This window comes from Macrobrachium nipponense, chromosome 11 (genome assembly GCF_015104395.2).
Source record: "Macrobrachium nipponense isolate FS-2020 chromosome 11, ASM1510439v2, whole genome shotgun sequence".
NCBI classification, from domain to species: Eukaryota; Metazoa; Arthropoda; class Malacostraca; order Decapoda; family Palaemonidae; genus Macrobrachium; species Macrobrachium nipponense.
In genome coordinates, this window is record NC_061087.1 from 6424952 (window position 1) to 6440337 (window position 15386).

Genomic DNA, 15386 nt, shown 5'->3' on the forward strand with positions numbered 1-15386 from the left:
TATACATTAATAATCAAGGCTAGCCTCAGTTCTAAATGACCAACATTTTGGTGTCTATAAGAAGCTGAACTTCTACGGTCTGTCTCAAACATACTTTCCATCAAAGGTAAAATAGGGTATAATCTAAACTTGTGTAATAAATTAAATGCACAGTACTACCTTGGGCAGAGGCTGTCATATTAAGTCAACAGGGCTAGTTTAAAGTACTATACATTTTATCAACAGAGGTTAATAAGATGCCTAAACTATTAGTAGTTTATACATGACAGACTAGAATTAGGCTGCCTCAAACAGTCTGGTAATAATTTGAAAAACTAAATTTAAATTTTTGCCAACAATGACTTAAAATATTGTTTGCCAACACCAATTTAAATATTTTTAATTGTTGAATGATAGTGATTTTGGTATTTTTTTCCTTATTGCATCTCCAGTGGCAAATTATTCACAAGAAATTTACTTTTTGATATAGTGGTAGCTTTGCTATTTTTCTACATCCATTTATATTCTTAACAACTCTGTGAGCTCTCTTTAACCTTGTATGAACTCATCCCCAACTCTTGGGGTGGGTTAGAGGAGTTGGTGGAGGTAGGGGATAATGAGGTATTGCTTTGGTTTTCCAAGGTATTAAAAGGGATTCATACAAACTGACAGCTATGCTTCTTGCATGATTTTCTTAAACATAAGAAACTTTGTGTAAATACTTCCAGATATGGCCGACAGTGGCCTGGATTGCAGCATGAACTAACAAACTGGTTAATTAAAAAGTGATACTTTAGTTTGAGGAGCATGTAGTTTTTTGTAAAGGAATTATTGGTACAGTACCAATACATAGCAGAGGGATGATGAAGGCTCTTTATTTGCTCTGGATTAAATTGTATAATACACTGTCTAATTTACAGTGGAGCTGTCAATTGTAAGGTCTATGATTCAATTCCAACTGGCCTTACATTTAATCAACCCAGCTGTAAATGGGTAACAGCTTTTAGTGGAGATTCTATGGGGGGGAGGGGGGAGTAGTCAGTCAACCTGCCCTAAAATCCTGTATTCCAGTATGCATATGTCTCCCTACAAGAAATATCCCCAAAGCTATCATGGTATGTAACTGATTTTGACTATGCACCACTGTGCCTCCCATCATCACATTTTAACTTTGTTTTGCATATTTCTTTTACTGATTAACAACATATAGCTACTCAAGAGCCATAGTAATTTCTGCTTGCTTTTTTAGTATCTTTCATCATTCCTGTACAGTATATTTAGTTCAATTTCTCTTTCCCAAACCCCAATCCAAAAACATAAATTTGCTACTGAGCAACCTGAGTTGTAAAGATATCAGAAGACAAAAATTATAATCTAATATTTATACAGAGAAAGATTATATGATTCATATATTGTTTGACAAGCATTCTATCCCTAATGTACAAGAGAAAATAAGCCGATTATTCTAGAACCCCACTGCAGGTGTGACAGCCACCTCATCCTAAAATGTGATCCTCAAATTTGAAAGACTATGCATGATAATGGTGCCAAAGTTATATTACGACAAAGTGCATAAGACATCCATGATGGATCATGTTCTGACCTGCTATTACTAACCGAGATATAGTCACTTTTAGAAAAAATGCAAAAATAACATTATGATACTGTCTGTGGTAAATGTATTGACATAACATGAAATAAATTATTAAAAATATATAAGTATATCAACTTCATGAGAGAAGGTAAGATAATGAACCCCAAGTGAATTAAGAAGTTGCAATGCTTCTATGGAAATAAATGACAGTAGCTGAAAATTCTATATAATTTGTGTGTGTCTAGAATGGAGCAAGTTGGAAGTAAATACAAAATGTAAATTTGAAAAATGACAAATTTTCTAAGATAATTTGTATTTTTCATAGCTACAACCTGAGGTCTTAACAATAGGATGATTTCTAGTGCCTAGCTGGATCTGGTTAAAAAACAGATGAAAGCAAGGAATCTTGTGATATCTGGCAATGCATGGTCAAGGGCCACTCACCTAAGCCACTGCGTCAGTCTTTCCCAATTCAGGATGTCTTAACACACAAAGGGGCGGCTAGAGGCAGGCAGTATAATGTTAAGACCTCAGGTTTGTAGCTATGAAAAATACAAATTGTCTTAGAAAATTTTTCATTTGTTCATACCCGAACAAACCTTCTGCCTTAACAATAGGATAGACTCATACTTGGAGGGAGGTACAAGACATCCTAAACTGGCTGGGGGCCTACCCGCCAGTCCAGCTTCCAGAAGAAATGACTTCTGGAGAGGGACTGAAGCCCGTTGAGAAGCTAGATAAATTGATATCTAACCACTCAGACCCTGAGTGACGTACAATGATATATGGGAGAACCATTGTATGGAGAACCTAAGAGAAACTTTGACTGTCCAATAGCAAACCAATACACCAGGGTTTGTACTACTCCCAACTCCTCCTTGCCAAGGAGTGGAGCATAAGCTACCGAATAGAGGGTTTGATATTTGTATATTAAGTGACCACACTATCAGTATGACTACCTTACTCACCTGTATCAGACCAATCCATGAAATGACATGTCTATCCCTTAACCCACCCGAAGGAAGAAAGAAAGGTACGAGAGAAAGGAGGAGACCAGCCAACTCACTCATTCTCTCATCCACACAATCATCTTAGGTAAGATACAAAAGTGCCCTGTTAAGGGCAACTATGATTTACAAAACCTGTCGGGCAGCCACCACAGGACCGAAGGAAAACATGTCCGCAGATCTGTAGGCAACATCATTAAGATAGAAAGAGGTGAACGTGGACTGGCGTAACCAAGTACGTACCAGCACTCAGCACTCTATGTACAGCCAAGTTCTTTTTGAAAGCCAGAGAGGGACCAATATCCCTAACGTCATGCGCTCTAGCCTGCACAGAGGTGGTGGTGGAATCATCAAGAGTCAAGTATGCCTGTCTGATGGCTTCCCATACCCAAAAAGAGATAGTATTCTTAGACACCTCTTTCTTTGTACAGCCTGTGCTAACAAAAAGTCTTCGGCAGCCTGGTCTAAGGTGCTGAGTCCTTTCAAGATAGCAACACAGGGCCCGGACAGGCACAACAAAAGCTCTTGAGCATCACCACCCACAAGGTCATTCAGTGATGGAATGGAAAACGAAGTGAACCTGTCGTCGTGCACAGAGGGATTTTGGGTCTTGGCCACAAATTCCAGGACAAATTTGAAGGACACCGACCCCCAACCCCTGGTGTACTTCACCTCATAGCTCAGGCCGTGGAGCTCTCCTACCCTCTTGGAAGATGCCAAGACCAGAAGGAAAACTGTCTTGACCGACAAGTTCCTGTCGGATGAGTGACGCTTATATGGACTCTTAGTGAAGCTCTTGAGAACCAAGGAAACATCCCACGTCAGAGGCTTGAGCTCTCTAGGAGAACTTGACTGCTCAAACCCCTTAACTAGCAAGGAAAGTTCCCATGAAGAGGAGATGTCGATACCTTTAAGGCGTAACACCAAACTCAGGGCCGCCCTGTAGCCTCTCTTGACCACCCTTCACCCGATCTACTCATGCGTTACCAGATATCACAAGATACTTTACTTTCATCTGTTCTTTAACTGGATCCAGCTAGGCGCTAGAAATTATCCTATTGTTAAGACCAAAGTTTTGTTTGCGTATGAATAACTGACTTATGAACAGCCTTTTGATATCTTTATCCCTGTCTTATGGATGTTTAAAATAAAAGTTGCTAACAAGTGCCCACTGGTGGACAATCTTAAAATGTTCAAGGAATGCAAATAATAGAATTTCTTGTATGAGGAGTGTTCAAGAGGACTTTACATGTGATAGGATTCTTCAAATGCCATTATAGGTACATGATGGTAAGTAAGTTTGTGGGCCTGTAGAGATCATTCAAATAATGGTGCACTCACACACGCGAATTTTCCGTTGACTTTTGAATTTGACATCGACTTTTCATGTTTTGACAATGACTTTCTGGTATTGTCATCAGTTATTTTTAAAAACAATAGTGATCAAATTCAACCCAATGCTACCGTTGACTTCATTGTTTGTTTGCATCTTGGAGAGGGCACATTTCACGTCATCATAAGAAAGATGGAGAGCTTGCAGAGTGGACAAGGTTATCAGAAAGGTTTTTGGTCAAATATTTGAGGAAGAGACAATGCTTGAGACCACAAGTTTTATGAAAAAAAGGTCTCAAAAGGAAAAATTATGAAGAAATCACCATGTGACTTGGGGAAAACTCTCCTAATCTTGCTGATCTTCATATACAGGTAAGCATGTTATACCTCAACTATCAGATTGTTTTATAGCCTAATCTACTCTCATTATGTTATCTTGACTTATTTTTTATTTTTTCATTCCATGTAACATCATTAAACCCTTAACAGCATGACCCACTATTACAAATGGGTTTCTGTTAAAAGGCATACCTGTTTTAACACTCTTTGAAGTCACAGCTGAGGCAGTTTGTTTAGGTACACGTTTTGACAACGACAACCACAGTACAAAGAAGAATGTATGTCTGGCAATCAGAGCATAAAATGACGTTGACTTTTTTGGAAAGTCAATGACAAACTCAGAAAAAGTTGACAGAAATATTGCTAGCGTGACAGCGCCATAACACTGAAGTAAGATTTGATGGAGAAGTTTAAATCGGGTTAAGGCCCCAAACAAACCCTACACAGGTAGGGAACTGTGTTTAGTACCAGCCCCTTGGGGAAGAAGGCAAAACATAAACATAAGATGGTAACAGAAACACAAACAAAAAACATAAAAACTAAACAGAATAATATTCCCATTAGTCAATAGCCAGCTTCCATTAAAGCAACACCTCAAGACCTCTGCTTTCCTCTCAAAGTAGTTTTTTCTCCAAAGTCACAAATCAAGGCCATAACTTCAAAATTTCAGGAAGGTGGTCGCGCTATGGTAGGGGGATACACCGCCTTGGATCCATCATCATCGGGTGGATTGGACTTATTCACTCGATATTTAATTGGTGAAACAAGAATACGTACAATTACATCTTTAAGCATACCATTCAAAAGACTGAAGTTTCATAAACATAATGTGATACATGAAAGCGCCATATGAACTAAAATAAACATGTGAAGTCTTCGTAAAATATGTTTTCAAGGCAGTTTTTAAATCTAATATGGCGTCCACCGACTGAGGTGCCATTCATAACTGGCATGGATTTCACGTCCTTCCCAGCGCTCATTTGAACAATATTAGCATATATATATGTTGAAAATATTAGCATATATATGTAACGTTTATTGATCTTACTAAAGATTGCAGCTGTAACCAGCTCAATAAAATAACATTTTGTTGCCTATTTTAGTGAAAGTATAAAACTTCTTATTCCCGGGGTCATGGTTTGAACTGAAATTAATTTTTACCTTGTAATCGGTGGTTTTATCCTTACTGCCATCACAATAGAAATGCCACAGTGCTTATTTGATTGTAATTATACACATTTTGGTCTTAATTCACTCCAAATTCCACTTGAAGTACATTGCTGTTCCTGGTTCCTAAGCACTCACTCCACAAACAAGGTTGCGGGCAGCACACGACTACACTATTTATGAGGTACATATCTTTATTCCCTTAATTGTTTACCTTACTCATTATTTAGTTTAACTTTACTTTGTTACTTCAAAATGTTTATTTCAATTCATGTCTATTATCCATTTTTTGCAGCCAAATTAATCCCAAAAAATTACAGATATTTCTAAAGTAGATATGAGCAGACAACAGCAAAATTTCATCGCTGCCAATTTAGTGGAGCTTCACACATACGCCGATGCATTTACAAACTGTTTCCATGAATTCTAGTTGTCACAGTAATGCAATAATGATAATATTGCTGTAATATGTATATATACAAATAGATACGCTAATTTCCCATGTTTTGTTTTCCCTGGTTCTGTGTAAGCCTTATACCCAGTTTGGAGGGTAAACACATACCAATTGGCAACACTGATAAACAATAGAAGAGTACGAACAAAGCCGTAGGTACTGTTCACAGCAAAACTGTTAATATTTGAGTCAGGAATCTTGTTACTTGTTCAACAACAAATATTTTCAAATTGATAATCATGAATATGTAAAAAATTTATGCAATTCATGACCTTATACTGCTGTTTAGCTATTTAATTAAATAATTAACTAGTGCACGCTTCTTCTTCTTTCTACCAAAAAATCATAGTTTCCTTGGATCTGCCAGGCAGTTGGTGTCATTGTTAACGAATGTTGTGAGGAAAAGTGCCCCAGCGTCTATGGGTACAAGTGGTGTGCGGATTTAGCACATGGAATGGAAAGCTTATTGACACAAGTGACTCCACAAACATCGAGATGGCATCAATCTTCTACATTTAATCTTAAAATATGACCTTAATTTCTAACTTTGAAGAAAATATTTACTTCGAAAGGATAGTAGAGGTCTCAGGCTGTTGCTCTCACCCCCGACGACTCATGACTGGTGCCCATCTCCGGTGTCAGGACATGTTAAAGTACTTTTTCAGCTTTTTCGGAGGGTGGATCCACACGCGGTCAAAACTGGATCAGCTACTCCAGTCGGTTGTTTCCCCCAGAAGCCAGCTAGCCTATTTGGTATTTTATCATAGGCTAACTGCTGGGTGGTGATAACCATCAGGTTATTGTGCCCACAATAATAGTTAGGGTAAAATATCACAGCAGGCCAAGCAGGCCACCCTCCGAAAAAGTACATTATAACGCGTCCTGACACCGGAGATGGGCATCAGTCGCGACTTCTTGTTGGTGAAAAACGGAGCTAAAGACCTCTACTCTCCTTTCGAAGTAAGTATTTTCTCCAAAGTTAGAAATTAAGGCCAAATTTTAAGATTTAAACAGAGGGTACTGAAAATGGCGCCCACGGCAGTGGAAATCTCACCAAAACGCTTTAGAAATTTTTACTTACAACTAAAAATGTTTCGAAGATTGACGCCATCTCGATGTTTACGGAGTCGCTTGTGTCAACAAACTTTCCATTTCCTGTGATAAATCCGCACACCACTTGTACCCACAGACGCTGGAGCACTTTTATCACAACAATCGAAATGATATTGTTATTTTACAATAAAGTTTTGTACATACTTACCTGGCAGACATATACTTAGCTTACGTCTCTGACGTCACGACAGAATTCAAAACTCGCGCTAACGCGACAGGTAGGTCAGGTGATCTACCTTACGCCGCTGGGAGGCGGGTGTAAGAACCATCATACCTTTCTTGCCAGATTTTTTCTCTCTTATACCTGTCTCCTGAGGGGAGGCTGGGTGGCCATCAATCGTATATGTCTGCCAGGTAAGTATGTACAAAACTTTATTGTAAAATAACAATATCATTTTTGTACATGAACTTTCCTGTCAGACATATACTTAGCTGATTGACACCCTTGGTGGAGGGTACAAGACAGAAAATAAGCAAAGGAAAAGGTAAACAACACCTGTTGTAGGATAAACATAACCTTGGTTCTTACCTGTTTAGGCTGAAGACTTCATAGATACTGTCTATTAGTCTGCATAGCCATAAGAGCTACAGCGAGGGCGTGACCTACAGCTGAAAAGACTCTTTGGGTCTACTAATGGGACTTGATATCCGCTTACTTAGTAGAATCCAATTCGGATCATGTCAATGGGGGTTCGCCCTCTTCTATGACAGAACCCGTCCACTACCAACGCAGGGAGCTTTCAAACAAATCCCATCACCTAACCAAAACTAATGTTATTAGCATTACGAAACGAAAAAAAAGATGCCTACCTGCATCATTTTTCATACAACCATATGAACTCAATTACCAAAAAAAAAACAAGGGGAAAAACTACTAAGGATATGTTCCAGCTCCCTGCCCCAGCACCGAATCCGCCGATACGTACGGGCCTTCTTAAGGCCAAGGAAGTTGCTATTGCTCTCACTTTCATGAGCCTTGACTTTCAAGAGCTTGAAATGTTCTTCATCACAAGATCTATGTGCTTCTTTTTCACAACACTTCTAATGAAGAAAGACAGCGCATTTTTCGACAATGGTCTGCTGGGGTCCTTTACAGAGCACCATAGTCTGTCCTCAATGCCCTTAAGGGTTTTCTTCTTCTGAAGGTAGTATTTTAAACTCCTAACAGGGCAAAGAGTTCTTTCAGGTTCTTCCCCTACTAGGGCAGCAAACCACGAACCTCAAAGCTCCTTGGCCAAGGATTTGAGGGGTTCTCATTTTTTGCTCGAAAAACGAAGGAAGGAAGGAACAAACTACGGAATCTCCTTTGAAACCTACCCTTCCTTCTAGGGCATGAATCTCACTAACCCATTTTAGCAGATGCTAAAGAAGCCATGAGGGAAAGAGAGCTTTCCTCGTGAGATCTTTGCGAATTGGAGGCTAAATGTGGTGGTTCAAACCTAGCGGACCTCAGGAAGCAAAGAACCACATCCAGATTCCAACTTGGAACTTCGTTCGAAGTTTTCTTGGAAGATTCAAAAGATCTTAATAGATCATGAAGATCTTTGTCATTCGAAAGATCTAAATTCCTATGTCTGAACACCGCAGCCAGCATGCTACGGTATCTTTTGATAGTAGATACTGCCAAACCGCATTTTCTCTGAGGAAAACTAGGAATCTGCTATCTGAAAGTCACAGAGGTACTGGAAGAGGAAAACTTCTTGTTCCTGCACCAACGGCGAAAGACGTCCCACTTCGACTGGTAGACTTTAAGGGTCGAAGGTCTTCTAGCTGAGGCAATAGCCTTAGCAGCTTTTGTCGCAAAACCCCTTCGCTCTGACAAGACTTTTGACAGTCGAAAGCCAGTCAGATTGAGAGCGGGGAGGTTTCTGTGATACCTGTCGAAGAGGGGTTGTTTGAGCAAATCTTGTCTTTGTGGCAGTGCTCTTGGAAAGTCCACCAACCATTCCAGTACCTCTGTGAACCAATCTTGGGCGGGCCAGAACGGAGCTACTAGCGTCATTCTTGTCCTCTCCGAGATAGCAAATTTCTTGAGGGTTTGTCCTAGTACTTTGAAGGGGAAAGGCGTAGACGTCTAACCCTGTCCAATCTAGGAGAAACGCATCCACTGAAATTGCTCCTGGGTCTGAGATCGGGGAGCAATAAAGTTCGATTCTTGCGTTCTTTGCTGTTGCAAAGAGATCGATGTGAGGTCTGCCCCATCTTCTCCACAGGTCTTGGCATACTTCTGAGTGGAGGGTCCACTCGGAAGGCAGGAGTTGATTCTTCCTGCTCAGGAGATCGGCCCTGACGTTCCTTTCTCCCTGTACGAATCTGGTGAGAAGACTGATTTTCCTCGTTTGAGACCACAGCAGAAGATCCCTTGCTGTTTCGTACAGGGAGAAGGAGTGCGTCCCCCCCTGTTTCTTGATGTACGCCAAGGCTGTTGTGTTGTCCGAAATTGACCTGCACTACTGCATTCCGGACGTGGGGTTCGAAGGCTTTCAAAGCCATCCAGACTGCCATCAACTCTTTCTTGTTGATGTGCCAGGACACCTGATCCCCCTTCCAGGTGCCTGACACTTCTCTTGTCCCGAGTGTCGCTCCCCAACCTGCCTCCGAAGCGTCGAAAACAACACATGGCTGGGGTTCGGCATGTAGAGAGACATTCCTTCCACAAATCGAAGTGGGTCGTTCCACCACCGAAGGTCTCTCTTGATTCCTCTTGAGATCTTGAAGGAGAACTCCAGATCTAGGGGAGAGACGCCCTCCAGTTCTGGTATAGGAAGAACTGTAGAGGCCTGATAGAATGCAACCTTCCTAGAGAAACGAATTGCTCCAGCGAGGAGAGTGTCCCCAGCAGACTCATCCACTCCCTCGCTGTGCATGCATCTTTCTCTAGGAAGGTCGTTATTTTCTCGTATCAACGAGCTTATCCTCTCTGGCGACGGAAAAGCCCGAAAAGCCAGAGAAGCTATCCTAATCCCCAGATAGATCCTCTCTTGACTGGGGATTAATTGAGACTTCTGGAAGTTCACCAAGAAGTCCCAGCGAACTTGCCAATGTAAGGGTCTTTTGAAGGTCCTCCAGACATCTTTCTTGAGACTCTGCTCTGATTAGCCAGTCGTCGAGATAAAGCGACACCCTCACTCCCTCCAAATGTAGCCACTGCGCCACGTTCTTCATTAACCCCGTGAAAAACTTGGGTGCAGTTGATAGGCCGAAGCACAAGGCCTTGAATTGGAAGATGTTTCCTCCCATCATGAATCGTAGATACTTCCGTGAAGAAGATGGATCGGCACATGAAAGTAAGCGTCCTGAAGGTCTAGAGACACCATCCAGTCCCCTGGACGAAGAGCCGCTAACACTGAGGAAGTTGTCTTCCATGGCGAAACTTCTCTTTTCCACAAAGACGTTCAGGGCGCTTACATCCAACACCGGTCTCCATCCTCCTGAGTTCCTTCCGACTAGGAACAGTCTGTTGTAAAAGCCCGCAGAGCGGGGATCTTTCACTAGTTCTATAGCCTCCTTCTCTAGCATGAGATCTACTGCTAGAGAAAGGGCTTGATTCATGATGGGGTCCTTGTACTTGGCTACCAACTCCCTCGGAGTTGTCGTCAATGGTGGTCTTGACGAGAAGGGAATGAGGTATCCTTTTCTGACAATCGATAGGGACCAATTGTCCGCCCTTTTTTGTGGGCCCAGACGTCGGCAAATTTCAGTAGTCTGGCACCCACTGATGTCTGGAGTCCTTGACCGCTATTTCTTCCCTCTGACTGACTTCGAGAAGGTTTTACCTCTCTTAAAAGGTCTAGTCCCTCTGGTTGCAGAACCTCTGACAGCGGGTCCCTCCTTCCCGAAAGGGCTCCTGTCTCAGAGGAGTCTCTTTCTTGGTCTTGGGTTGGAAGACAGAGCGAGGTTTCCTGGCCGCCTGGGTAAACATATCCTGAGTAGCCTTAGCTGAAAGGGCACTCGAGACATCTTGGATAATTTTCTTGGGGAACAGAAGAGGAGAGAGTTGAGCATACAAGAGCGATGCCCTTTGTGCATGAGACACTGCCTTCGTGAGAAACGAAACAGTAGACCGACCGTTTCTTAAGCACTCCAGCTCCAAACAGTGAGGAGACTTCACTCGATCCGTCTCTCACTGCTTTATCCATGCAAGTGAGTACACAGTTAAGATCTTCAGGAGACAGAGCATCTGGAGTCTTGGTCTTATTAGCCAGCACACCTAAAGACCAATCAAGGAAGTTGAAAACTTCCAGGACTCGGAACATTCCCTTCAGTAAGTGGTCAAGTTCGTTATTCCCCCACGTAGTCTTGGCGGACAAGAGGGCGGAACGACGAGCAGCATCCACTAATGAAGAGAATCCGAGTCCGCAGACGAAGGGAGAGCGAGGCCTAAAGTTCTCCCGATTCGTACCAGAATCCCAATCTGCCGGTCAGTTTAGACGGAGGGAAAGAAAAAACCGTCTTCCCTTTCTCTTCCTTCGAAAGGAGCCATTCTCCAAAACCTCTCAGCGCCTTCTTCATGGAAACAGTAGGTTTCATCCTAACACAAGACGAACCTTCGACGTCTTCGAAGTGGAGAATAACGAAAGAGGAGAAGGGGAGCCACAGGAGAAAGGATATCTCCAAACTCTTGCAGGAGTAACTCTGTAAGTTTCTTATAGGAGGAAACTGAGGCGTCTTTTGTTCCTTCTTCTTCTGAGAGGTCCTGTTCCTCCTGAGCCGAAGAGCCTTCCTGATCCTTAGAGGCGCGACTATTCTTAAAGGAGTCTCTAGAGGCAGATAGACGTAAACGTCTTGGAGACAATGCTTCAGGCAAGTGTCTACTTGCAACATCCTTCTTGTCTGGAGGAGTGCGTTTCCCAGATCCTGAAGCCTAATAGGAGTCAGGCGGCAGTCAGGTGCAGACGCGCCTGTTTGAAGAAGAAATTCTATCAGGCTCTTGGCGCCTATCCAAAGGAGAGCGGCTACCAGGCGAACTGCGCCTGTCATACGAAAAGCTCCTACCAGGCTCTTGGCGCCTGAACCGAGGCGAGAGAATCTCTGGCGAGAGCGCCTATCTAGGTTGTGAGGCGAAACCTACCTAGGGGCAGGGGAAAGCGCCTGCTATGGCTCCTCGGCGCCTGACTCGAGGCGAGTAAAAGTCAGGAGAAGAGCGCCTGCCAGGCGAAACGCGCCTAACAAGCTCTTGACGCCTGTCCAGCGAAAAGCGCCTGTCCGATTTAGGGCGCTTGTCAGCCGGAGAGTGGAGGCGAGACGAGGAGCTGCTCGAGGTGAGTAGTGCCTACTAGGCTCTTGGCCGCCCGTCAAGGGGAGCGATCCTGTCTCGAGAAAGAGCGTCTGTAGGGGGAGGATCTCCTACGCGCAGTTTGCTCCTTGTCTGAAGGAGAAACTTGTCTGTCAGGCGAATGTCGCTTATACGCAGATTTGATCTTGTCCGAAGCAGAGAGCCTCCTGCGAGAAAAAAAAGAATCCGAACAAAAAAAAAAGAAACAGTTTGAGCGCGCCTCTATATGCGAGAGTCAGGATGAGGGGAAGCTTGGACTTCTTTACAGGAATCGAAAACGTTCCTTCCTGCGCCGAGAAGACCCGTTAAAAGAGAGCCAGCCAGAGCCGAAATCTGCGCCTGAAGGTTAGCCAACACCCTTGCAGGAGAACTCACAAACTCGTGAACAGGAGAAGAGGCTCGATCTCGGCTCGGTGAAACGATACTCCTGAGATCTCTTACGCTTCTTCGCTTCCACCTCAGGCTCTTCCGAAAAAAACTTCAGGGCTGGAAGGGCGGGCGCAGGGAGCATTCCAGGCTCTCTTCGAAGGGCGCGAGGCTTCCGAAGAGCTCCATCCTCTTTTAGGAGAAGGCGAAGGCGACGACGAGAAGCACTGGCGCAAAATTTCTCTCTTGGGAGTGATCCAAGGTAGCCTGGGAACGATCAACAGGAACTACCGAGGGGACGCCTGACCGTTGGGGATGCCTCCCTAAACCTTCCTGCGGCTTTCGACTTTCCTGCCTCCACTGGGACTGGGAGTCTGGAAGAGGTCTAGGCCTGGAAGCATTAGGGGCGCCGATCAGACGCACCCTCCACTGCACTGGGTTCACTGCACAAATCACTATTGGAATCACTCTTACCTTCTAGTTGCTTGATTTTCCTATCTCCATACTGCGAATGGTGGCTTTCATTGAGGCCACTTCCGAAGGCGTATCTTCGGCTTCGGTGCAGGGAGCAGGAGCTGAAACTGACAAAGGAGCTACTTCTAAAATAGGATTATCTACATCCAACTCGCTAATACGAGATCTACTACTGCTCCTGGAAGAAGCTTTCCTAACTTATCCTTTTCAAGCTTCCTCAAGTAGGAAGACAAAGACTTCCATTCATCCTCATTCAGCTTTTCACATTCATTACAAGGGTTATTAAAGGTGCATTCATTCCCTCTACACTTCAAACATACCGTGTGAGGGTCTACCGAAGCTTTCGGTAGCCTCACCTTACAATCAGTCATACAACAAACTCTAAACATAGCAGTTTTCTTAGTATCAACATCAGACATCATGAATCCAAGAAAAATCCAAAGAAAAGTCCAATAACTGTCCACAAATCGCGAAAGCCAGGCCAAAAGATCGGGTACTTCACCAAAAGTCCGTAGAAACAATCCAGGGCGAAAACGAGAAAAGAATCCAACTGTCAAGAGGTACCGACAACAGGTGTGGTCGACACCGACGACAGAAAAAATCTGGCAAGAAAGGTATGATGGTTCTTACACCCGCCTCCCAGCGGCGGGTAAGGTAGATCACCTGACCTACCTGTCGCGTTAGCCGCGAGTTTTGAATTCTGTGTTGAAAGTCAGAGACGGTAAGCTAAGTATATGTCTGACAGGAAAGTTCATGTACAAAAACACGATTCTCACCAACAAACAAGCCAGGAGTAAACAGCTGTTTTTGGTGGAGAAGATGACGAGAAAGCGTGCTCTTAGCTAATTTTTAAAGAATAAGTAGTAAAACATCAATATTTTACAAATTTATGATGATTAATTTGAAAATATTCGTTATTGAAAAAGTAACTCGACTCTGACTCAAATTTAAGTAATTATTTTTCTGAATTAGAACGTTCTTTTAAGTTCTGTATTATGACGTCACGACATCTTGACTTTCGTACCTATTGTAAATAATTGCTATACTCAACTGTCATTGCAGAACAGTTTACCAGTTATTCATGCAGATTGTTATCAGCTATACATGTAATTGTTATAATCGTAATGCGCATATATATCTTTATTATTTACTTTTGGATATATGAAGTGTGTTTTACTGCTGGATTATCGCCGTAGTGTGACGCAATCGTTTTCGGTCCCTGGGCCTCTGTCTGTTTTCGCACCATAAGAAATATATGGGCCGAATTTGCAATGACCAGAAAGTCGTTAAAAGAGGAAAGTTAGCATTGAGGGGCATATGTTTTGACTGAGAAAAATACAAATTTATTCAATAGCTAGCTTGTAAAAAATACTTGGTTATAAAAACTTGTTGACTAAGCAAGCTGATGACAACTAGCAGCATGTCTACTATGGGTTTCAGAGACAGTGCAAGCACGTTTTTGGGCAATACCTATTTCTGTAACGAACACTCGTAACAGAACGAGATTTTGCTATAGTGCATTACACAGTGCCGTAATTTATAAGGGTATCGTGAATCACTAATCGTAAAGAATAACGACACTTGTCCTTGTACCAAGAGACAAAAACTCCATTATGCAGCAAAATGGATAACGAACTCGCGTTATAAAGCTCCACCTACCCTCTCCCCACCCCCCCCCCCCCTCCACCGCCATCCCTTTTCTTCTTCGTTCCTCCGCCTTCCTTTCTCTCTCTCTCTCTCTCTGTTGCCATTCGGTATGTGTTGACCCTCCAAACTGGGTATAAGACTACACACAAAACGTTGAAATTGGTGAAATTAGGCTATGTATTGGAAGTATATACAGGCGGTCCCCGGGTTACGACGGGGGTTCCGTTCTTAAGACGCGTCGTAACCCGAAAATCGTCGTAAGCCGGAACGACGTTCTTGAAAACATGTCCACAGGGAAAATTTCACTACTAATTTGCAATTTTTCTTAGGGCTTATCTCTAAATTATCACTAATTTACTTTTTTCATGTGCAACACTGTGTATTCACAAATTACTGTATATTTTCATTAAAATACAAGAGAGAGAGAGAGAGAGAAAAAAAAAAAAATAACTCCTTACGGTTTCAATAGATTGAAATGAGTCTGTAGGCAACTTTTTCCCCCTCCCATAAACACATATATTTCTCCAGAGAAGAGAGAAAGAGAGGACTGTGTAATTATGTTTGTCTGTCTATCAATTCTTTTGCTGAGAGCGAGAGAGATAAAAGGAAGAAATAGAAACACCAAATGTATGACAAGTA

At 42.7% G+C, this 15386-nt stretch overlaps 1 protein-coding gene across 3 annotated transcripts in view; it reads right to left on the reverse strand.

Moving 5' to 3' along the window:
• Window positions 1-15386, reverse strand: part of LOC135217963 (intraflagellar transport protein 140 homolog) — a 109541-nt gene that overhangs the window by 75467 nt on the left and 18688 nt on the right. The gene's annotated exons all lie outside the window — the stretch shown is intronic.